The 25,516-nt window shown below is 33.2% G+C and overlaps 1 long non-coding RNA gene across 2 annotated transcripts in view; it reads left to right on the forward strand.

Moving 5' to 3' along the window:
- The window catches only part of LOC128206695 (uncharacterized), a 45,380-nt gene extending 23,086 nt beyond the window's left edge, over nucleotides 1-22,294 (forward strand). For both annotated transcript variants that reach the window (XR_008256542.1, XR_008256546.1), the window contains exons 6-7: nucleotides 2,513-2,725; nucleotides 20,004-22,294. This is a non-coding gene — a long non-coding RNA (uncharacterized LOC128206695). The remainder of the gene's footprint in view (nucleotides 1-2,512; nucleotides 2,726-20,003) is intronic.
- The last annotated feature ends 3,222 nt before the right edge of the window (nucleotides 22,295-25,516 follow it).

Below are 25,516 nucleotides of genomic sequence, written 5' to 3' on the forward strand. Positions count from 1 at the left end.
AAGTCTAACACGATATGAAATAAAGAGATCACCAGGTCATATCTAGCTGATTTGGTAGGGAATGGCTTGAAAATGGTCAGTGGATTAATAAAGATGGTTAAGTCGAAGAAAAGGCAATATGACAATAATTATTTGTATTGTTTCTGGTGTTTCAGAACTGTAGTTTATTGTGATAATTGCAATTACTCGGTTACATAGAATTGTCGGTAAATAGCCAGTAATATGACTGTATCATTTCAAACTCTTATAAAGGTTTGAATTTAAAATGGACATACCAAATCAGCCTAAAAGTTTAAGTGCTCTGCTAATATCAATTTAAGAAAATGTTTTAAATATAGCCTTTTTTCAGATTGATACCACTTTTGCAAATTTGTCATAAATGTGATTGCCAATGGAAAACAACATTATTTTTTCATCATTTAGCACAAATGTGTCTTTAATTTCCTGAATGCATGTGTTAACTGATAGATAAATAATGTTATAGAACCAATTAATGACCTTATGTAGCATTAGCTCTTAAGGCGTTGCAAGAGTTAAATGGTTTTATATCTATGTGCATTTGAGAGAAACCCCCATATTGACCTCCCATTTCAACAGTGACAATAAAATGTGCCAAATAACCTCATCAAGTTCACAGTTGACATTTATGTCTCCCCAATTCATGTGGAGACAAATTGTTTTTGCCCTGTCAATCAGTCAGACTGTCAGTCCATCGGTCTGTAAGTCAGTCAGTACATCACACTTTGTTTCCACTCAAGAACTATAGAACGCTGAGACCCATACTTGTTATGCTAATTGGTCCTGACTAGAAGACGTCCACTATATATTTTGGGGTCACAAAGTCAAAGGTTAAGGTCTCCGTGACCTTGAGGTGAAGAAATGGTTTCCGCTCTATAACTTAAGATCCTTCGAGTCAAGGAAATGCATTCTTGGTATGCTAGTTGTTCATGACTAATAAATAACCCCTATTGATTTTGAGATCGAAAGGTCAAAGGTCACTGTTACTTCCAGGAAAAAAAGGATATGTTGGCAGTGACCTTAAGCTTTAACATGGTTTCTGCTCAATAACTAAAAAAAGCTTGTACCAAGGAACTTCCTACTTGGTATGCTAGTTGTTCATGACTAGTAGATGACTCCTTTTGACTTTGAGATCTGTAGGTCAAAGGTCAAGGTCACCATGACCTTCAGTTGAAAAAACGGTTCCCACTCAATAACTAAAGAACACTGGCAACCAGGAATTTCATACTTGGTATGCTAGTTGATCATGACTAAAAGATGACCCCTAGTGATTTTGAGTAGCTTTTTGCATATATATTGAGATCAAAAGGTCAAAGTTCAAGATTACCTTCAAGTAAAAAATGATATTTTGGTGGTGACCTTTAGCTTAAAAATGATTTCTGCTCAATAACTAAAGAACTCTTGTACCCAGGAAATTAATACTTGACTTAATACTGTCAGTCTGAAATCACACTTTGTTTCCGCTCAATAAATAAAAAAATCTTGCACCCAGGAAATTCATACTTGGTATGCTAGTCGGTCATGACTAGTAGATGACCTCTATTGATTTTGAGATCAATAGGCCAAAGGTCAAGATTGCTGTGACATTAATGTGAAGAAACGATTACCGCTCAGTAACTCGAGAACACTTGCACCCAAGATCTTAATACATGGTATGCTAGTTGGTCATGTAGATGATCGCTATTGATGTTATGATCAGTAGGTCAAAGGTCAAGGTCATGATTACATTGAGCTGATAAAATGTTTTCCATTCAATAATTGAATAACGCTTGCGCCCAGGAACTTCAAACAATGCAAAATTTGTTTACATTTTCCAGGATTAATCAACAACTCTTTTTTTCTCTTAAATATTTAATACGGTTGAATAAACTTCACTGTTGGTTCATCTCCAGTCCAAAATTACAAATTTCATGTCCATCATTTATTTTTTCTCAAATACCAACACACAATAGGGGAGACAAGCGCATTTTCAAAAAAGCAATCTCTAGTTAGAATAACCTTTGGTTTTGAAAGGTTTAGAATATTTGTAGTTGGATGGCCATAGGTGGCAGTGACAGTCAGGGATGGTCAGCATACACTTAGGTGAAAGATAAAGGTGAATCAATGTAGTAATTGTATACAGTATAAATATAAATTACAACTTAAAGGTCCTTTATATTTTTTGTTCAAGCTATGTTGGATTGCTTTAACCTTTGCCAACATTATGCAGGGCTAGTTTACTATATAACTATAAATCAATGGAATCTACTCTCCACTAACAACAGGCCAGATTGTTTAACAGAAGTGCTCCTATAAAGATGGATTTATAAAACTCTTTCAGGCCATGTGTTTTGTTTTTAACTTGGCCTTTCATAGAAGTGCTTAGGGGACAAGTGGTTTAAACTTAAAAGGTTGACTTTGAGTTGCATTATGTAGAAAGGAACTTGTATGATTAGATAGGACATAGCATGTATATGGAAAACTAGATGGCATGACCAAAATGTTATATTTTTAGTCTTTCATGGTACTGAAAACTAACCATGGATACTGGAGGCTGATAGAACCAAGCATGGACACTGGTAAAACCTACCCTGGATGTTGATAGAAACAACCATGGATGCTGATAGAACCTACTGTAGAAGCCGATATAACCAACATTGGACAATATCATAACTTACCATGGGCAGTGAAAGAATTGAAGAATTGACCAAAGGCAGTAAAGTTCAAGGTAGGAGGCATCAGTCACGTTATTAGGAAAAGGAAAAACTTGTTAACACTCTAGAGGTCACATTCATAACTGTATCTTTATGAAAGTTGGTCAGAATGTTTATATTAATAATCTCTAAGTCAATATTTAATCCGGATTATGTGTGGTCAAAAACTAGTTCATTATGTCAAATTATAGGAAAAGCTTGTTAGCACTCTAGAGGTCACATTCGTGACTGTATGTTCATAAAACTTAGTCTGAATGTTTATATTGATTAGCTCTAGGCCAAGTTCGAATCTGGATTAGGTGAGCGATACAGGGCCTTCAGGGCTCTGTTGTTGTTTTTTTGCAGAAAAACTTAAGTTGATGGAATTTGAAATAAGATTCAATAGAAATGTATTAAGAACTAAAATAGACTAACAAAAATGGAACATAATGACTAGTATCTATTGCTCAGAAACCCCGCAAATAAGCTACATTAATCATCATTTGAAGTTGTGAAACCTTTTTGTAATTTTGGTGTAATTTTAAAAGAATCATAGATGATAACTGATCAATACATAAACTATATGTATTAGTATATCATATATAAAGTTATTTGGGTTAGTGTTTTAGCCCTATTTTAATTTTCTAGCAAAAATCATGTCTGGCCATTAGTGGTTTCATTTGAATATATAGTTCTGTGTCCTTCCAGATGTGACCATAGTCACCATATGTCTTTGTCCTTAAAGATATAACCACAGTCACCATATGTCTGTGTCTTTCAAGACAAATCCACAGTCTCAATATGACTGTGTCCTTATAAACAAAACCGCAACCACTTTATTTCGTTGTCCTTCCAAATATAACCACATTCAACATATGTGTGTGTGTGTCCTTCCCGATGTTACACAGTCACTATACATCAATCAAAGGATATTTCAATCATCCACTTTCTTCCGGCACCATTTCTTCTCTTCTTCTTATGCTGAAAACTGTATGGACAAGCCCAGTACCAAACCGCAAACCTGCCACTAAAACCTTATTCTTTAATTGGTAGCCTTTGGTGTACCGTATTGTTTATTGTGGTCTTAAGGTGAGTCTGTATTAATAAATTTGTGTATACATTAATGTTTGCAGTAATTTAATATTTCTTTGAGACCATAGTCAAACCCCTGGTTGGGATTAGAGTTGAAACAATTAAAATAACAAAAGATCACAAGCAGGTAGTGACTACCTTCTTTCAAGAAAGGAATTTAAAGTATGTAATAACCTAATTCTTGAAAGAACTTTATTCAAGGACAAACATACAAGAAGTCAAGAACTTAATTCAAGGAAAGACTTTCAAGTAGTCAAGAACTTTAATCAAGAAAGGTACTTCATGTACAAGAGACGATTAACTTCATTCAGGAAAGAAACCATAACAAGAAGTCAAGAACTTTATTCAAGAAAGAACCTTTAAGAAGCAAAGATCTTTATTTTGAAAGGACCTCAAAGTATTAAAGATCTTAATTCAAGAAAGGATCTACAAGAAGTCTAAAACTTTATTCAAAGAATGATCTACAAGAAGCCATAAACTTCGTTAACGAAAGGACCTAGAAGAAGAAAATAGAACAGACAGTTTATTTGACTTTTACAAGTGTACATGTCATAATACATATAGTTATACATATAAACATGCCACATGTCTAAACTTACAAACATAATATAATGAAATATGATATAAGCAAACATACTATGTAAATTGAATACCAAATAAGTAATATGTTAACTTTGGCAGTGAGGGAATGTTTCATAGCTACTATATCAAGTTAAATTATTAAGTGAGTTGAGTATAACACTTGATTCTTTAATATATTTACAAACATTCATAGCATCCTTTTTATTACATGATTCCAATAACTGATGGAATTTGAATACAGATGGATTATATACATTATATACTGCATTGTTTTATATAAGTTACATGTAACTGATGATATCATGGACAAATACTTATGAGGTGATATTCATCCTCTATGTCCCTACGATTACAACATAAACAATATCTTTCATTACGAGGTATATTATTACGAGGTACATTATTAGTGCATAACGTCCTGTTTGTATTCTCAAAAGGTGTACAGAAAATCTCAATCTTACAAAGTATAAAGTAAGTTCTTTGGAACTAAATCTAAATATATTTCATTATCAAAGGCCAAAAACTTCACAATCAACAGACTTATAAATATATTACTGTTTACTCACATTCTTTTTTTATGGGGAATGTGTATGTTCAAAAAGTAGGTGCAACAACATTCATAAACATGCAAAGTAACATTCTACTCTTCTTTGTATTGTTAGAACTACTTTGCCTTTCTGATTTGAGCCATGATCTATGTTTTTCAGGATTTTATTGTAATTTTAATGTTAGTCATGGTAAATGTATTATGCTTTGATGAAAAATATTTTTGCTCAACTTTGGTTTATGCATTGCATAATATTAGAGTAGTGTTGTTTATTTTTAAACTTGTGTCTGTATTGTAGCCACAGTACTTGTATTGAGTGACTTGAATGATGTTGTCTTAATTGTGTTTTAATGCTCATTTTATAGCAGAATCTATATCGGAAAAAATGTTTTATATTTGCTGTGTTTTTAGCTATTTTTATGGAAGCCAAGGTTAATGTATAACATGATTGTGCTCAAGTGTCTAAAGTTTTTTATGTATTCTAAGTTCTGTTTTGGAAGCCTCAGTTTCTTTATATCATGATTTTTAGTGTGGTGTTTTGGCTTTATTTATTTATAATAGCCACATTAAATGGAGCTTTAAGCTTATGTTGTTAATGTTACGTCAGGTTGTTTTGGCTCCTCTAAATAGAACTTCGGTGTATATAAGTTAGTTTGTGTCATATATTGTCTTGTTTTGCCAGTGTTTTGTGTTAAACTTGAAATCTTTGTGTTAGTGTTGTCGGTTTGTTTTTGGTTTCTTTAAAGCCATAATTCCTGCATCAAGAAACCATGTAACAAGTGATATTGAATGCTTTGGCTCATTTAGGCAGCAATAGTCTATGTTCTATTATCTGAGGAAGTATATTGTAAATTTGTTTTTGGCTTATGCAGTGAATTGCATTTTAATATCAGCTTGGTTAATGAAGTCTGTTGTATTGTTAGTTTGTTTTAACTGTGTGAGAAGCCGCGCTGTATGAATGAAGTCTGTTGTATTGTTAGTTTGTTTTAACTGTTTGTGAAGCCGTGCTGTGTGTATGCAGTCTGTTGTATTGTAAGTTTCTTTTAACTGTTTATAAAGCCTCGCTGTATGTATGAAGTCTGTTGTACGTTAGCTTTTAGCTCTACTGGCCAAAGGCAAGAAGAGCTTATGTGATGGTAATGTGTACGTAGTATGTGCATCCGTGCGTGCGTCCGTGTGTCAGTGCGTCTGTAAACAATTTCTTGTAAACATTTTTTGTTAATGCGATACAGTCTTCAGTTTTGATTGTATCTCGATGAAACTTGTACAGTATTTAGATATCAATTAGAGCTTGGTTTCTTTCGAAAATCGGCTATATCCGGATATGCATGCCTAGATAAAGGGCCTTGAAAGTTTTAAATTAAAGAAATGCTATTTTTAGCTAACCTAGTTTTAGCCAGGTCTGCATGAGCGAATTCTATTTTTAACCAAGTTTACATGTGTAAACTCAAGTTTAGGACTAAGGGAGAGAATTTGCTTTTTGTACTGCAGTTGATTTCTCTGCCCTGTTCTTGTTGAAAGCCAAAGGGCCATTTTTTTAGCTCTAAATGTCTGTAGTTTGCACATTCATCTTAACAAAATTGGTTGTGAATGTTTGTTCAAGTTATGCACCTGGGGTCATTACTGGCCGCACCCAGGGTTCACAGTTTTGGTAAAATTAAATTGGGATAGGTTTGAAAATCTTTTTGTGTGTTTTTGCATCCATTTCAGCAGAATTGCTTGTGAATCTTTGTTCAAATTGATCAATGTTGTCCTCAGATCCGCCCATGCATGCCTAGATTATGGCCCTTGATAGTATAAAAAAATGCTATTGTGTAAACAATTGGTTGTGAACACGATACAGTCTTCAGTTTTGATTATATCTCGATGAAACTTGTACAGTATCTAGATATCCATTAGAGCTTGGTTCCTTTCGAAAACCAGCAAGATCCGCCCATGAATGCCTAGATTATGGGCCATGAAAGTTTTAAAGAAATGCTTTCTATTTTTAGCCAGGTCTGCATGAGCGAATTCTATTTTTAGCCAAGTTTACATGTATATGTTAATTCAAGTCTAGAGTTAAGGGAGACAATTTGCAAGTCTAGGATTTTGAGAGACAATTTGCTTTTTGCTTCTGCAGTTGATTTTGTGAATTGCTCTGCCTTGTTCTTGTTGAAAGCCCAAAGGCCAATTTTTTAGCTTTAAGTTCTGTAGTTTGCGCATTCATCTTAACAAAATTGATTGTGAATGTTTAAGTTATGCACCTGGTGTCATTACTGGCCACACCCAGGGTTCACAGGTTTGGTAAACATAAATCTGGAAAGGTTTGAAAATCTTTTTGTGTGTTCGTGCATCCATCTCAGCACAATTGATTGTGAATGTTTGTTCAAATTGATCAATGTTGTCCTAGGATGCCCTTGACTTTGAGCTTTTGACCAACTTTTTTTAACTTTTAAAACTACAGAAAATTTTACTATGAGTACAGTTTTGAAAGCATTTTTTTTTTGTCAGATGACTTACTTGGCACATATTAAAATAGTTCATGCAACTAATCTGCTTACAATACTTTCTGGGCTCAGATGTTGAACGTGCTACGTTTTCAGGTAACCCAAACACAAAACATAAACTATATGTCTGTTGCCTTTTACCCATACATACATGCTCTGGATTGATATGACCACAAAAGCCATGCCAGTAGAGCATAGGCCCTTTTGGGCCTCTTGTTTCTGTTTGTAAAGCCATGCTATATGAAATACGTCTTTTGTGTTGTACGTTTGTTTTTACTGTTTGTAAAGCCATGCTGTATGTAAGAAGTCTGTTGTATTGTAAGTTTGTTTTTACTCATGTGAAGCCATGATGTGTGTTAAGTATGCATGAAGGCTTTTGTATTGTTAGTCATTTGTATTGTAAGTTTGTTTTACTGTTTGTGAATCCATGTTTTATGTATGTTGTCTGTTGTATTGCATGGATGATACACTGTTTGTGAATCAATGCTGTATTTATGAAGTTGGTTGTATTTATTTGTTTATTTTGACTGTCTGTAAAGCCATGCTGTATTTAAGGAGTCTGTTGTATTGTTAAGTTTGTGTTTACAGTTTGGAAGCTATGCTGTATGCATAAGGCCTATTGTTTGTAAGTTTGTTTTTACTCTTTGAAAAGCCATGCTGTATGTATGTAGTCTGTTGTATTGTAAGTTTGATTTTACTGTTTGTGAAGCTATTCTATATTTATGTAGTCCTTTATATTGTAAAATGTTTTTATTGTTTGTGAAGTCATGCTGTAAATATGAAGTCAGTTGCATTGTAAAGTTGTTCCTTATTGTTTATAAAGGCATGATGTATGTTTGTATGATGTCTGTTTTTACTGGTTTCAAAGAACTGCTGTATGTATGAAGTATGGTGTGTTGTAAGTTTGTTTTTACTTTTTGTAAAGCCATGTTGTATGTATGAGGCTTATTGAATTGTAATTTGTTTTTACTGTTTGTAAAGCAATGCTGTATGTATGTAATATGTTGTATTGTAAGTTTGTTTTTACTGTTAGTAAAGCCATGCTGTAAGTAAAGAAAATGTTGTATTGTCCTATATTTAAAGCCATGGTATATGTAAGAAGTCCTTTGCATAACTTTTACTGTAAGTTTGTTTTTACTCTTTGTAAACCAATGCTGTATGTATAACATTTGTAGTATTTTTGTAAGATTGTTTTTTACTCTTTGTTAACCCATGCTGCATGTATGTATAACATTTGTAGTATTTTTGGAAGATTGTTTTTTACTCTTTGTTAAGCCATGCTGTATGTATAACATTTGTAGTATTTTTGGAAGATTGTTTTTTACTCTTTGTTAACCCATGCTGTATGTATATCATTTGTAGTATTTTTGTAAGATTGTTTTTTACTCTTTGTTAAACCAATGCTGTATGTATAACATTTGTAGTATTTTTGGAAGATTGCTTTTTTTACTCTTTGTTAAGCCATGCTCTATGTATAACATTTGTAGTATTTTTGGAAGATTGTTTTTTACTCTTTGTTTAGCCATGCTGTATGTATAACATTTGTAGTATTTTTGGAAGATTGTTTTTTACTCTTTGTTAAGCCATGCTGTATGTATAACATTTGTAGTATTTTTGTAAGATTGTTTTTTACTCTTTGTTAACCCATGCTGTATGTATAACATTTGTAGTATTTTTGGAAGATTGTTTTTTTTATTCTTTGTTAAGCCATGCTGTATGTATAACATTTGTAGTATTTTTGGAAGATTGTTTTTACTCTTTGTTAACCCATGCTGTATGTATAACATTTGTAGTATTTTTGTAAGATTGTTTTTACTCTTTGTTAAGCCATGCTGTATGTATAACATTTGTAGTATTTTTGTAAGATTGTATGTTACTCTTTGTTAAGCCATGTTGTATGTATAACATCTGTAGTATTTTTGTAAGATTGTTTTTTTACTCTTTGTTAAGCCATGCTGTATGTATAACATTTGTAGTATTTTTGTAAGATTGTTTTTTACTCTTTGTTAAGTTTTTTACTCTTTGTTAAGCCATGCTGTATTTATAACATTTGTAGTTTTTTTGTAAGATTGTTTTTTACTCTTTGTTAAGCCATGCTGAATGAATAACATTTGTAGTATTTTTGGAAGATTGCTTTTTTTACTCTTTGTTAAGCCATGCTGTATGTATAACATTTGTAGTATTTTTGGAAGATTGTTTTTTTTACTCTTTGTTAAGCCATGCTGTATGTATAACATTTGTAGTATTTTTGTAAGATTGTTTTTTACTCTTTGTTAACCGATGCTGTATGTATAACATTTGTAGTATTTTTGTAAGATTGTTTTTTACTCTTTGTTAAGCCATGCTCTATGTTAGAACATTGTTTTATTGTAAGTTTGTTTTTACTTGTTGTAAAGCCATGTTTATTTATGAAGCCTATTGTATTGTAAGTTTGTTTTTACTGTATGTGATGCCATGCTGTAATGTAAGCTTAGTGTACTCGTTTAATTTATTGTGTATTATAAATGTAAATAGTATGAATGAAGTATATATGTATGTAGTGATGTATGTATAAAGTCTGTTGTATTGTGAGTTTGTTTTTACTCCTTGTAAAGTCTTTGATAAGGCATGCTGTATGTATGAAGTATGTTGTATTATAAGTTTGTTTTTTACTCTTTGTAAAGCCATGTTGTATGTTTAGTATGTATTAAGGCTCTTGTATTGTAAGTCTTTTGTATTGTAATGTACTCTCTTTATTCTTTGTTAAGCCATGCTGTATGTATGATTTTTTTGCATTGTAAGTTTGTTTTTACTGTTTGTAAAGCCATGTTGTTTGTATGTAGTCTGTTGTATTGTAAGTTTGTTTAGTAAAGCCATGCTGTATGTATGAAATCTTTTGCATTGTAGTTTGTTTTTACTGTTTGTTAAGCCATGCTGTTTGTTTAAGTCTGTTGTATTGTTAGTTTGTTTTTCCTTTTTGTAAAGCCATGTTGTGTTTATGAAATCTGCTGTTTTGTAAATTTGTTGTTTTTTTCCATTTGTTTAGCCATGTATATTTATGAATCCTATTGTATTGTCGGTCTGTTTTTACTCTTTGTTAAGCGGATGCTTGTATGAAGTCTGTTTTATCGTAAGTGTGGCTTTACTCGTTGAAGCCATGCCATATGTATGAAGTCTGTTGAACTCTTAAGTATTGTTTTTACTCTTTGTAAAGCCAAGCTTTATGCATTGAGTATGATGTACTGTAAGTTTTTCTTTGTATCTTCTTATAGGCCATTACAACTTATACACATTATTCTTACGTTTGATTTGGCTCCATACTGATTGTTTTATATCTTTATATGTTATGGTATATGTTTTGATTTATGTTGATTATTTAAAACTACCTCCCAGGTTTTTTTTTATTTTTACCTTAATACCATATCAAATGGATGGAGTATGTTGTCTTGTAAGTTTGCTTTGGTACTATCATTGTAGCCATGCAATATCGATGTATAGATTCTGGCATATTGTTTGTTGTTTGGGCTTTATATGGTAGCCATCCTACATGTTTAAAGTTTGGTGTATTGTTTTTTTTTAAGTTTTAAAAACTATGAATTGTAGCCATGCTATGCATATAACGTCTGTTGTAGTGCAAGTTTGACTACAATTGTCATGTTATTGCAGCCATGCTATATGTATGAAGTATTATAATATTGTATTATTAGAATGTTATCGTTTTTATTTATTAAACCTGGTGTATTGTTTGTTTTGGCTTTTTATTAAAGCCATGCAACATGTATTCAGTCTGGGGTAATATGAGATTGTTTTGGGCTCTTTATTATAGCCTTCCTCTAAGTATGAAATATGTTGTATTGATAGATTATGTTTGGCTTTTCATGGTAGCCATGTTACCTGTATGAAGTCTGAGGTATTGTTAGGTTGTACATGTATTTGGTTCTGTATTGTAACCATATTAAATGAATGAAGTCTGGTGTACTGTTAGGTTGTTTTAGGTTCTTATATATAACCATGTTATATATATATATATATGAAGTATTATATATATGAAGTATGGTGTATTGATAGGTTGTGCTTGACCTTTCACTGTAGCCATGCTACATCAAATGTATGAAGTATGGTGTATTGTTCGTGTTTTTTTATCTCTTTATTATAGCCTTGTTAGCTTGTTTTGGCTCTTTATGGTAGCCATGCTTTGTTATCTGTTGTGTTGTTAGTTATTTTGTGTTTTAATATATAATAACATTTATATATTTATATAAGTGCCTGTGTATTGTTAGTTTGATTTTTATGGCTATATGTATGAAGTCTGGAATACTGTTAGAATTGTTTTTGCTCTATTGTATACATGCTTTATGTATAAAATATGGTGTATTGTCTGTTTGATTATTGTCAGTTTATGTCAGCCATGCTATATGTATGGAGGATGATGCATTGTTAGGTTTTTATTTTTTATGATAACCAGGCTACATGTATTTATTTTGTTGTTTGTTTATTTTGGCTCCTTCTTGGATGCCCTATTTTTGCAATATGTGTATTGTTGTTTTCTTATTGGCTCTTCATTGTGGCCATGTTAAACGTATGAAGGCTTATGTATTGTTATCTTTTTATCTTTATGGTGGCCATGCTTCATAGTAACATGGGTTAAATATGTTGTATTTTTATATTGTTTGTATTTTATGAAAGCCATTTTCTGTGTATGGAGTTTGGTGTAGTGTTAGTTTGTTATAGTGTCTTTCGTAGCCATGTAACATGTATTTAATATGTTGTGTTGCTATTTTTGTGAAAGCCTTCCTCTGTGTATGACTTGTGTTGTATTGTTATTGTTTATTCTTATTATTATATCCATGCTGTATTTATGAAGTATGCTGTGTTGTAAGTTTGTTTTGGCTCTTTATTTCAGCCATGCTATTTGAATGAAGTCTTGAGAAATGCTTCTTTATCTTTTTATGATAGCTTTTCTATATGTAAAAGGTGTGTGTAATCTAAGTTTGTTTTGGGGTTTATTAGTAGCAAAACCATAATTATGTATTTGATATGTTAAATTGCCATGTTTTGTTTAAAACAATTATATATGAAGTTGTATGTATTTTAGTGTTTGTTTTCTTTGAAGAAGCCATGCAAAAAGTATGAAGTCTGATTTATTGTTAGTTAATTGGTGTAACATTATTAAAACCATGTTTCATGCATAAGGTTTGTTGTACCTTATTGTGTGTGACACTGTATTGTTAATCTGATCATGAAATAGAAGTCTTTTTATATGTATGTGTATTGTGATTTTTTAGTTTGTTTTTCCCCTGTTATGGCCACATGTGTCGGGTAAAATGTGTTGGTACTTTTATTATGTTTTTTTTTATGGTAAGCTTCCTTGCTTAGAGCATATAGTAATATTAGTTTGTTTTTGTCTGTTATGGTACCCATGATGGGTATGAAGTGTGTTGAAATTGTAACTATATTTAAGTGTTGTTTTAGAGTAGTGCGCCATTCTTGTTGTATGAAATCTGGGAAATTAAGTCTTTAATTATAGCAATTCTATTTGTATGTAGTTGAACTTTTTGTCTTCTTTTGGCTCTGTATTGTTTTTGTTTGTTTCTTTGTTATTTTTCTATGGTTGTCATTTTATGGAATTGTAGGCTGATGCATCACAATTTGTGTTTGTAATTGTAAAGTAGCCATACCATATAATTTATGAAGTATTTGTTTTTGCTTTTTGCTCTTTACAGAATCCATGCTTTATACACACGTTCTGTTGTATTGTTAGAGTGTTTTAATGGTCTGCTTGTTAACTTTATATATGTTTAAAGTAATTTGATTGTTTTAGTTAATTCTTGTTATATGTATGAAGACTGTTGTGTTGTTAGTTTGGTTTTGGTTTTTTGGTAGCCTCGATTGCTATATGTATGGTTTGGTGTATTGTAAGATTGTTTGTTGGTTGCTGTTTGTTATGGTTGTCTTGCTATATGTATGGATTATTGTGTATTGTTAGTTTGTTTTTCTCTTTTTGTTGTAAAATTCATATGGTTTTAAAGCCATTTGTATTGTTAGATTCTATTGTTTCTTCGTGGCAGCCCTGTTATAAATGTGAAGTCTGTTGTATTGTTAGTTTGTTTTTGGCTCCCCATGGCAACCATGCTGTAAATATGAAGTCTGGTATATTTTTAGTTTGGTTTACGCTCTTTTATGTATGACATGTTAAATGTGTGAAGTCAGTGTTTTTAAGGTTTGTTTTTGGCTCTTTTTGGTAGTTCTGCTATTTGTTTGAAGCCTGTTCTTTTTGCTATTCTTATTATTTGGTTTGGAGATTTATATGACATTGTTTTGTTTGTTTTATGTAATAAAATGTTTTGTTTGTTTTATGTAATAGGTAACAAGCTATATATCTATTTACATTTTTGCAGTTGTGTGACTTTTAAGCATTAGTTAATATTAATAGTCTTTGGCAACCATGGTCTATGTAATTTGTTAATATATTTTTAATCACTGCCATATTTTTGTTTTTTTGTCCTAGTTTTGAAACATATATTGAGTGATTTTGCAACCATTCTGCTTTAACTTATATTTCTCCATTAGAAAAGAACACTTTATATATTTAGATTTTCTTTCAAGAACTAAAAGGTAATTGGATTGCATTAAACGTGTGTCTTCCATGTAGTGGGTGTGTCCCTGCAGTCCTATATATGTCTACTACACATTCTCTTCTACTAGAACATTCTCTGTCAGCTTGGCCACAAAACATATAAAAAAAACCCTCCTTATTATTTAAAAACAAAGAATTCCTGACCAATTAGGCCTCGGAAAAAAAACAAAAAAAAACATTTAGTTTTGGCAACCCAACCCATTAGTTTTGCCTACCCAACCCAACATACCAAATAGGCACTGACCTTTCCCTTTTTATACTTTGTTGTTTTTAGATCTACTGGCCAAAGAGCTTATGAGATGGTTATGTGTACGTAGTATATGCGTCTGTAAACAATTGCTTGTGAACACGATACAATCTTCAGTTTTGCTTGTATTTCTATGAAACTTGTACGGTGTTTAAATATATATTTGAGCTTGGTTCCTTTCAAAACAATGCCAAGATTATTGCCCTTGATAGTTTAAAAAATGCTATTTGAGCTAACCTAGTTTTAGTCAGGTCTGCATGAGCGAATTCTATTTGTAGCCATGTTAACATGTAAAGTCAAGTCTAGGATCAAAGGGAGACAACTTGCTTTTTGGTTCTGCAGTTGATTTTGTCAATTACTCCGCCTTGTTCTTGCTGAAAGCCATAAGGCCAATTTATTAGCTCTATTGTCTGTATTTCGCGCAAATTGTTCAAATTATGCACCCGGGGTCAGTACTGCCCACACCAAGTGTTCACAAGTTTGTACACTTAATTTGGGAAATGTTGAAAAAGTGTTCGTGTTTTCGCGCATCCATCTCAGCATAATTGCCTGTGAATGTTTGTTCAAATTATGCCACTGGGGTTATAACTGGTCATCCAACGTGTTCGAAGGTTTGGACTTGCTATTTTGAATAAGGCACAATTTAGTGATCTGCTACCAGGGTTGTTCAAATTATGAACATTGGGTCAAAGCTGGCACTGCCCCATGGGGTCACAATTTTTCTAGAAACTTATTTAAGAAAATTTTCAAAATCCTCTTGTTTCAAACCACAAAGCTCGTACCTTTGATATTTGTTGTGGAGCATCATATGATGACTGTCAAGCAAAGCATTTGAAAATATGCCCATTGAGCTAAAGCTGGACCCACCCCTTTTGATGTTTTAATTTTTAAAGCTACAGCAATGATATTTAGACCATGTCTACAGTTTTGCAAATGAGAACCAATGTTGTCCTCGAATGCCCTTAATAATTGACCTTTTGACCAACTTCTTATTTTTAAAACTACAGAAAATTTGACCATGAATACAGTAATATTAAGCATTTTTTTTGTCAGATGACCTTTACTTGGCACATATTCAAATAGTTTATGCAGAGAGAAAAATAGAGATCTGCTAACAACACTAACTGACCTCAGATGTTGATCGTGCAACATTTTTATGTAACCAAAACACATAACGTGAACTATATGTATGTTGCCTTTTACCCATGCATACATGCTCTGGATTAAAAATTATCACAAGAGCCATGCCGTTAGAGCATAGGCCTTTATTGGCCTCCTGTTCATAAGTGTGTTTAAACACATAGTTTGAAACCGTTAAAGTTACTTGAACACTCCTACCTAATGATAATAACTTTTTTACATAAAGCATAATAGAAAACGAAATATTTCATTTGAAAAAAAGCCTACATATAAGTACCCTGTTTTGAAAAAGATATAATCCTTACTAAAAAGTTCATTTTTAGCTCGACTATTCGAAGAATATGGAGAGCTATACTACTCACCAAAGCGTCGGCGTAGGTGTCGGCGTCGGCGTCAACCCTTGGTTAAGGTTTTGCGTGCAAGCACACATAGGTTAATATCTCAGCAACTAGTTGAGGTATTGCATTGAGACCTGATACAATGGTACTCAACCATCCAACCTACTTTAATAACCAAGTTAGATAACTCTACTTTGCCTTAAATGCAAATAATAGGCCTTTATTATTCGACTTAGAAAATCTGGTAAAGGTTTTGCGTGCAAGCACACATAGATTAATATCTCAGCAACTACATGAGTTATTGCATTGAGACTTGATACATTGGTACTCAATCATCCAACCTATTCAATTAACCAAGTTAGATAACTCTACATTGCATTTAATTCAAATAATTGCCCTTTATTATTCGACTTAGAAATTCTGGTTAAGGTTTTGCGTGCAAGCACACATAGGTTAATATCTCTGCAACTACTTGTGGTATTGCATTGAGACTTGATACAATGGTACTCAACCATCCAACCTAATTAATTAACCAAGTTAGATAATCTACTTTGCATTTAATGCAAATAATTGCCCTTTATTGTTCGACTTCGAAATTCTGGTTAAGGTTGTGTGTGCAAGCACACATTATTTCAATATTAAAGCAACCACTTGATGTATTGCATTGAGACTCGATACAATGGTACTCAACCATCCAACCTACTCAATTGACCATGTAAGATAACTCTAGTTTTATTTTATGCAAATAATTGCCCTTTATTATTCGACATAGAAATTCTGGTTAAGGTTTTGCGTGTAAGCACACATAGGTTAATTTCTAAGCAACTACTCGATGTATTGAATTGAGACTTTATAGAATGGTATTCAACCACTCAACTTAATTGAATAACCAAGATATATAACTGTATTTTGCAAATAATTGCCCTTTATTATTAGACTTAAAAATGTGGTTGAAATTTTCCATGTGACCACATTTATGTTATTATCTCAGCACATCATGAATTGCATTGAAATCTAATCTAACAGTGATCCATGCATGTTTGGCCAAAACTTTTCAATCCTTACACTGAAAAGCGGCGGAATTGTCGAGCACGCTGTCTCTGTGACAGCTCTTGTTGTATGCCTTATACCATCCAACAGAAAATAACGTTCAATGCTTATATTAATTGTGTTGGTCATTGTGAAATAAAGAAGTTAGGAAGTGAAATAACAATCCTACCTACATCTTCACAACTAGAGTTGAGAGTAGGGAAAAGCCAAAATATCCATTAGATGATTGGAGCCATTTTATAAAATAAATGTATGTCAAAACAAAGTTTCGACATATTTAAACTTAATCGTGTGAATTTCTGAATTTAGTTCACAATATAGTGAACTCATGTTTTTCCACTTCACTCTGAAAAGCCTAAAATATAAATGTCCTTTCTTTGTGCTGCTGTGGCTTTATTCAAGTAATTGCATGCATATTCCTAGATCATAATGTCACACACTTATATAACTTGCTGTGTTGATAGACCTATTTCAAAAGAAACCATTGATATACCAATCCTTTTAGCTCACAAGTGCCCAAGGTGAGCTATTGTGATCACATATCAGTCTTTGTCCGTGGTCTGTCCGTCCAAAATTAACAATTGCTTAAAAAATAATCTCCTTTGAAATTTCCAGGCCAAATTTATTAAAATTTTCAAAAAGCTTCCTTGGGTGTCCCTCTACAAAAATACAACAAGGGATCACGATTGATAAACAACAACAACAACAACAACAACAAAATGACTGACTTTAAAAGCATCTCCTCTGAAACTTACACTCCAAATTCAATTATACCTTACAGAAAGTTTCCTTGGGTGACCCAAAAATACCACAAGGAATCATGATTTATCAACAACATCAAAAGCAACAACATCAAAATGGCTGATTTCCTGTTTTGCTTAAAAAAGCATATCCCCTGAAACTAACACTTCAAATTCAATAAAACTTCTACAAACAATACAACAAAGAGTCACGATTGATCACCAACAACATTTACAAAATGACCAACTTCCTGTTTGCTTTATAAAAAACATTTTTAAAACTACCAGTCCAAATTCAATGAAACTATACAGGAATCTTCCTAGGGTAACCTTTTTGGATAACCTTCTACAAAAATTTAAGGTGTCGAGATTTATTAAATACAAACAACATTCTGGCAAACTTCTTGTTTTGCTTTAAAAGAAATCTTTCTTCTTAAACTACAGGGCCATATTCACTGGAACTTAACAGGAAACCTTATTGCATCATACTCCAAATTTAATAAACTATACAGGTAGCTTTATTGCATGACCCTTCACAAATATAAATTTAGGCATCATTATCAGTAAAGATTTGTTTTAATTGCAACATTTTTATACAGAGTTGTAGCCATTGAAAACATGAATGGCATCTGAAATCTGTATAAACAAATTCTGAGCTTCTTTTCCTATAACTAGACATTTTCTGTGTCACTGTTAACATAACCTCGGTTTCAACATAACTAACTAGACATGTACTGTTTCACTGTTACCATAGCATGGGTTTTTACATGTCTAGGTATTGTGTCACTGTTACCCCCGGTATCATAGCCAAGGCTTTTACATGTCTAGGTACTGTGTCACTTTTATCATAGCCTGGGTTTCAACGTATCTAGAATCTGTGTCACTGTTGTCATAGCCAGGGCTTTTACATGTCTAGGTACTGTATCACTGTTCTCATAGCCAGGGCTTTTACATAGTGAAACCTGGTTATTAGAATGACGAACGTCGTTGTTCGGGCCGGCATCCGGGCGGCGTCAAACTCACCTATGAAACTGAATAACTTTAGTAAGGGTTGACATATCTTGACCAAACTTAGTCTATAAAAGAGTTTATGGGTACCTTTCATGAAATTGCGTTTAGGGTCCATAGGATCAAGGTCAATGTCACTGTTACTAAAAATAGAAAAATGGTTGAAACTGAATAACTTTAGTTAGGGATGACATAATTATCTTGACTAAACTTGGTCTGTGGGAAGAGTTTATGGATACCTTTCATGGGATTGCGTTTGGGGTCCCTAAGGTCAAGGTCAAGGTCACTGTTACTAAAAATAGAAAACGGTTGAAACTGAATAACTTTAGTAAGGGATAACATATCTTGACTTAACTTTGTATATAGGAAGAGTTTATGGAGACCATTCATGGAATTGCGATTGGGGTCCCTAGGTTCAAGGTCACTGTTATTAAAATAGAAAAATGGTTGAAACTGAATAACATCAGTTAGGGATGATATATCTTGACTAAACTTGGTTTTTAGGAAGAGTTGATGAAGACCTTTCATGGGATTGCGTTTGGGGTCCCTATGGTCAAGGTCAAGGTCACTGTTATAGAATAAAAATAGAAAAACGGTTGAAACCGAATAACTTTAGTTAGGGATGACATATCTTGATCAAACTTGGTCTATAGGAAGAATTTATGGAAACCTTTCATTGGATTGCGTTTGGGTTCCCTAGGTTCAAGGTCAAGGTCACTGTTACTAAAAATAGGAACACATTTGAAACTGAACAATTTTAGTAAGGGTTGATATATCTTGATCAAACTTGGTCTATAGAAAGAGTTTTTGGATACCTTTCATGGGATTGCGTTTTGGCTCCTTAGAGTCAAGGTCAAGATCACTGTTACTAAAAATAGAAAAACAGTTGAAACTGAATAACTTTAGTAAGGGTTAACATATCTTAATCAAAACCAGGTATAAAGGACGAGTTTATGGAAACCTTTCATGAGATTGCGTTTGGGGTCCCTTGATTCAAGGTCAAGGTCACTGTTACTGAAAATAGAAAAATGGTTGAAACTGAATAACTTAAGTTAGGGTTGACATATCCTGACCCAACTTAGTATAAAGGAAGCGTTTATGGATACCTTTCAATCGATTGCATTTTGGGCCCCTAGGGTCAAGGTCACTGTTATTAAAAATAGGAAAACAGACACAGGCTGAAGTTCTTCTGTCAATCATTAAAACCCTGGTTTCGTCGCATTGCGGCGTTTCTTGTTCATTCTTACATTTGGAAAATGTGGGCGTTTGATTGGTTTAACAAAAAATATTAAAAGGTACAATTTCTTCACTTATATGTTGTTGTTTTTTCTTCTATATATAAAGAAAAACACTGTGTCTTCTTCTGTTTCAAACTAAAAGTAATTAATTAAATATTGTTGATAAATGTATATTCGTAGTGAACACTTAATTTGATTCAATAATACATCTGTTTTATACTTTCATAAGCATATTCCTCAGGATCCCCTACATCTCTACATAGAGGGACACGCAAACAGCCACATCATATTCCTGAGGACCTTTACATCTCTACAAGGAGGGACACACAAACAGACACATCATATTCCTGAGGACCTTTACATATCTACTAGGAGGGACACATAAACAGACTCATCATATTCCTGAGGATCTTTACATCTCAACATAAAGGGTCACACAAACAGCCACATCATATTCCTGAGGACCTTTACTTCTCAACAATGAGGGACACACAAACAGCCACATCATATTCCTGAGGACCTTTACATCTCAATATAGAGGGACACACAAACAGACGCATCATATTCCCGAGGACCTTTACATCTCTACACGGAGGAACACACAAACAGCCACATCATATTCCTGAGGACCTTTACTTCTCAACCTAAAGGGTCACACAAACAGCCAAATCATATTCCTGAGGACCTTTACATCTTTACAAGGAGGGACACACAAACAGCCACATCATATTCCTGAGGACCTTTACATCTCAAAATAGAGGGACACAGAAACAGCCACATCATATTCCTGAGGATCTTTACATCTCTACAAGGAGGGACACACAAACAGCCACATCGTATTCCTGAGGACCTTTACATCTCAACATAGAGGAACAGATAAACAGCCACATCATATTCCTGAGGACCTTTACAGGTCAAAATAGAGGGACACACAAACAGCCACTTCGTATTCCTGAAGATCTTTACCTCTCAACGTAGAGGGACACACAAACAGCCACATCAAATTCCTGAGGACCTTTACATCTCAACATAGAGGGACACACAAACAGCCACATCATGTTCCTGGAGACCTTTACATCTCAATATTTAGTGACACACAAACAGCCATATCATATTCCTGAGGACCTTTCAGCAAATTGAGTTATTGTCCTGTGTTACGTTTCTTGATCAGAACCATTTTTGAAAACTACAGGATGTATTTCAACTACTGTCTACACACCACAGTTAAGCACAATGAGAATAAGTAGAGTGTACAAGAAACTGTTAAAGCTACTAACAGATCGTTTGCCCTTTGTAACTTTTTCATAAACAACTGGCTCCGATTTCTCGAAACTACTTAAGCTTTACAGGCTTAAGTAGCTTATTTCAAAATGCCAAAATATATACTTAACTAGATTTTGATAAATCATAAAAACCTCTTCTGATAATCATGATGATAATTCCTTTCTCAAGTATAAAATATCTTAAAGAAGTAAACATTACGCAATTTATTGTAATCCAAAAATAGTGAGCTTAGCTTAATCCTGTTTAAAGGGACTTCAAAAGATTCGAGAATTCGGGGCCAGAGCATTTCTTTAACATTTCTAGATCAAATTCAGTGGAGCTTCATTCAATGATAGAATTGAATGAGAGTAAGTATATTATATAAGAACTATCAGTCAAGTTAAGCTTTTCGCAGTTATTGCCATGTATGACATTTTTCCTTGTCCATAACTTAAAAATACTTGTTAGAACTTACATACAATTGTAAAGCACAGTGATGGTTAGAACTTAATTAAACTACATACAATTGTAAAGCACAGTGATAGGAAGTAAAGTATACATAACACTATTATACCTTATAAAGATGGCATTATTCCCCTGTCCGGAACATAACTACTTGATGAAACTTTATGAAACATTTTTTAAAGCACAATGAGCGGAAATGCACTGTATGAAAAGCATAACTCTATTTCAGCTCAGTGCAGAGCTACTGCCCTTTGTCACTTTTTTTGTTCGGAAAACTTAAATACTACTCGATGGAATTTAATTAACAACTCTGTTTTAGGGAATATTAGAATAATAATGAATGCTACACTTGTTTCCCTAGCGCCGGTTGGTGACTCAGTTTGTTGAAGGATTTGCATAATAGCAACAATGCATTCAAGATCTAAGCAAGTATATCATGTATTGATTGAAAAAAAATATATGTGTTCCCAACATTATTTAATAATTATTAATGATTCTGTTTGATTATACGTATAGGAAAACAAAGCAAATTATGGACCTTTTTCTTTTGACATGGACATTCTGATTAAGGTTTTGCATGTAAGCACATATATCAGCCATTAGTTGATGCATTGATTGTATTTCGACTTTATACAATGATACTCAACCGTTCATCCCAATCAAATAACCAAGTTTATTTGTGACATTTGTACTTAACTATCCAACCTCTGATTAGGCCAATTTTATAGTTCTTTTGGGTTGATTATGGCTTGTACGTCAAAACAAATTGTTTAAGTTGTGCATGTAAGAAAACATAGCATACTTGATAAATTGCATTGAAACTTAATACAAAGGTACCATACTGTCTTTAAGGTAGTGTTTGTTCCTTTTTTATTCAATTTCTTCCGTCTGGTTTAGGTTTTGCATGTTATCACATTTAATTCAATAGCTCAGCAATTACATCATGTACTACACTTTATAAAAAAGACGCCCTAACAGTCATAATTTTGCTTACGGTTTTGCTTGTTAGCATATGAAATTCAATCTAACATCTAATACATGTATTGTTTTGAAACCTTATACAGTTTGCTCACTCTGGATTGCATATAATGCAAATCTGGCAAAGTTCTTTGAGCTTAAGCTTTTGCGATAGAGGGATTGTTCGTCGTCAACATTTTATCGTAACAACAACTTTACCACTACGACAAGATCAATTAAACTCCGCAGAAATGTTCCTTGGGTGGTTCTTATCCAGATTTCGATAAAAGTGGTCCAATTAAGGAACGGATTGCGGAGTTGATGTGTGTGTGGAGTCCGAATGACTCCACGTGTAATTTGACCAGCCCAATTGCGTTCATATCCCCGATAATGACATCAACCCCGCAATTAATTCCTTATATTTACACTAATAGTTCATTATTTTATTCAAGAAACGTTAAAAATGTACTTCATTTCATTTCGGATTATCTTTCAGTAATCCTTTCTTACCCATTCTGTAAATAGGAGGACCCGACTGTTACCGGAAACATTTTTTTAAATGACGTCACAATAACGGGAAAAGATCAACCACTTTAAATCACTTTTAAACGTAAAATTGAAACACTTTTGGCAACAATACGTTTAAAATATAATAACTTAACATTTTCTAAAATGTTGATTCATATTTTACGGGGCCTGCTGACACGATACAAACAATAACAAGATCAATAGTTTCCATGTATATTGTTATGCGATGAATTGCGATCCGAACATATCTGAAGATGTTGCGTTCATCGATTGATGAACGCAATTGCCGAAAGGCAGTTCATTTAAGGAATGGAAGTTGAGGTGTAAATATTATTTACTAAACGGCCAATTACTGCAGCCATTTTGGTTTTCATTAACTGATTCGTTAACTTAACGACTGATTTAACGGTTTCGTTATCGTTAAAATTTCCAACAACCGAAATTTAGCGAAATAAATTAAACGAAGGTATTTAAGGAATTTTTAGCAATTTTAGTCATTTTAACGCTAAATTTCATCGTTATGTATTTAACGAATGTTCCAACAACCGGGCCAATATGTTGTTCTGAACGGTTGTCAATAACGGTCACCTTAGGTCAAAAACTTATCAAACAGGTTTTTTCATATGTAATTTAAATACAATCCATTTATTGTTTAACAATCATTGAATATATCAAATTCAAACTTGATTAATTCAAGTTCTGAACAGTAACAATGTGCTCTTTTGTACAAGTTATATAATCCAACTTAAATAATGTAGGAGTTATGGCCCCTTGTAGCTTTTTAAACAAGTATACATAGTTTGTCAGAATGTGTTTGGGCATTATAGCTAAGACTAGTTTTATAGCCAAAAGATAGTGTTTACCCAACATTGTCAGCCAATCAGGGGGCTAGATTTTTAAAATGTTTCGTATTTATTAAGAATCGTTACTTTAGACTGAAGACGGCTCTGCAGGATAAAGTAAACTGCTAATACTGTGCATATAGCCACGCAAAGCAGGTAAGTCTGCCCAGGTTTAAAATCGCGGGGAAACTATGACTCCTACTTAACCAGAGTACCGATATATTTTGGATATTATAAAGCTTAGATATTTATCAGAACTGGATGAACTGATTAATTTTGACTCCGACTATGTTAATACCACATTTATTGTCAATAATTACACATATTTCCTAAAAATTCTAGTCAATAGGTGAAAACTATTTAGTGGTTATTTGAGGAAGGTAACTACTTTGCAATCTGCATACTGTAGTGATAGCCGTTACTTCCCTTTGCTGTGTCCTAAAATACATTATAAGTGGGCATGGAAATAGTTCAAGAATTTTGCTGTGAACATTAACTGAGAGTAACGGTACTATGATTGACTTTCTGTGGCATTACAGTTTTTAGGTTACATAGCATTATGGGAAAGACGTCGACCTATTCAAAACAATACGTTCAAGTTCTAAACTTCAACCCTGTTTGATTGTGCAAAAATGTGGGAAACTGGCTTTCTTTAATGGTTTGCTCAGTTTAATGTGCTGTGAGGAAATATTCGGTATGGGGTAAACATTTAACTAATGTAACATTTTAAGTGTTTCTAAAAACGCGTCATCACGGCACTATTTATATGTATGGACCGGCCTTGGAGAAACTATTGGGACAGTCACTGTTTCAATTTTCTTTTGAAATACAGTCGAACCCCGATTGCTCGAACTCGCTTGACTCGAATTCCTCGTTTCATCAAAGTGGATGTAAAGGACCGATATCTTCATACTGATGAAATAGCGAAAAAAAGAAAATTGTCGAAAATTGACATAATCTTGGTATCGATGTTTACAATACATTGAAACTTACTTACTGAACTACCACATGGTTTATAATTTATTTTATTTTTTTCGCAGTTTTTTTCATATTTTTTCCATTTAAATGATTACTATGTATGTCTACCTAGTAGAATTCATATCGTATGCGTGATTTGTTAGTCGATGTTATCACGTGAGATTACCAAGTTAGGTATATGGCTTAAATATTCCAACAGTTTATGGTAAGCCTTCGTAGCACAGTGGATACAGCTCTTTGCTTCAATTTCGGCGACACCGGTTTGAACCCGGTCCCCGACTTGATTTTTATCAGTTTGGTGTTTTTTACAATTATGATATCAAAGAGTAAAACATTTAATCTAATAATTCTCCTGAGATTCCCTACAAAAACTTTTTTGTGCCAATCTGATGTACATGTGCTTTAAGCGTTCTAGTTTGGTTCGAATCACAGACCGCGATGTTTGCAAACGGGGCTCGACTGAACTCAATTGCGAGTCAGCACCACATTCTAATGTTGTTTGTTTAGCTAGCTTATCCTTTCCTTATGTTACGTGTTTTGAGTGCTACTTGAACAATAATTTTTCTAATGTTCAAGGCTGCTGAATTATGTTGCTATTTGAATGTGTTATTATAAATTACATATTAATATGTAATAGAAAATGGATTAAAGATTTGTTTATTCTTCAAAAAAAGTATTTTTATTATTAAGAGTCCGAGTCTAGACTTAA

The sequence above is a fragment of the Mya arenaria genome, chromosome 2 (assembly GCF_026914265.1).
Source record: "Mya arenaria isolate MELC-2E11 chromosome 2, ASM2691426v1".
NCBI classification, from domain to species: Eukaryota; Metazoa; Mollusca; class Bivalvia; order Myida; family Myidae; genus Mya; species Mya arenaria.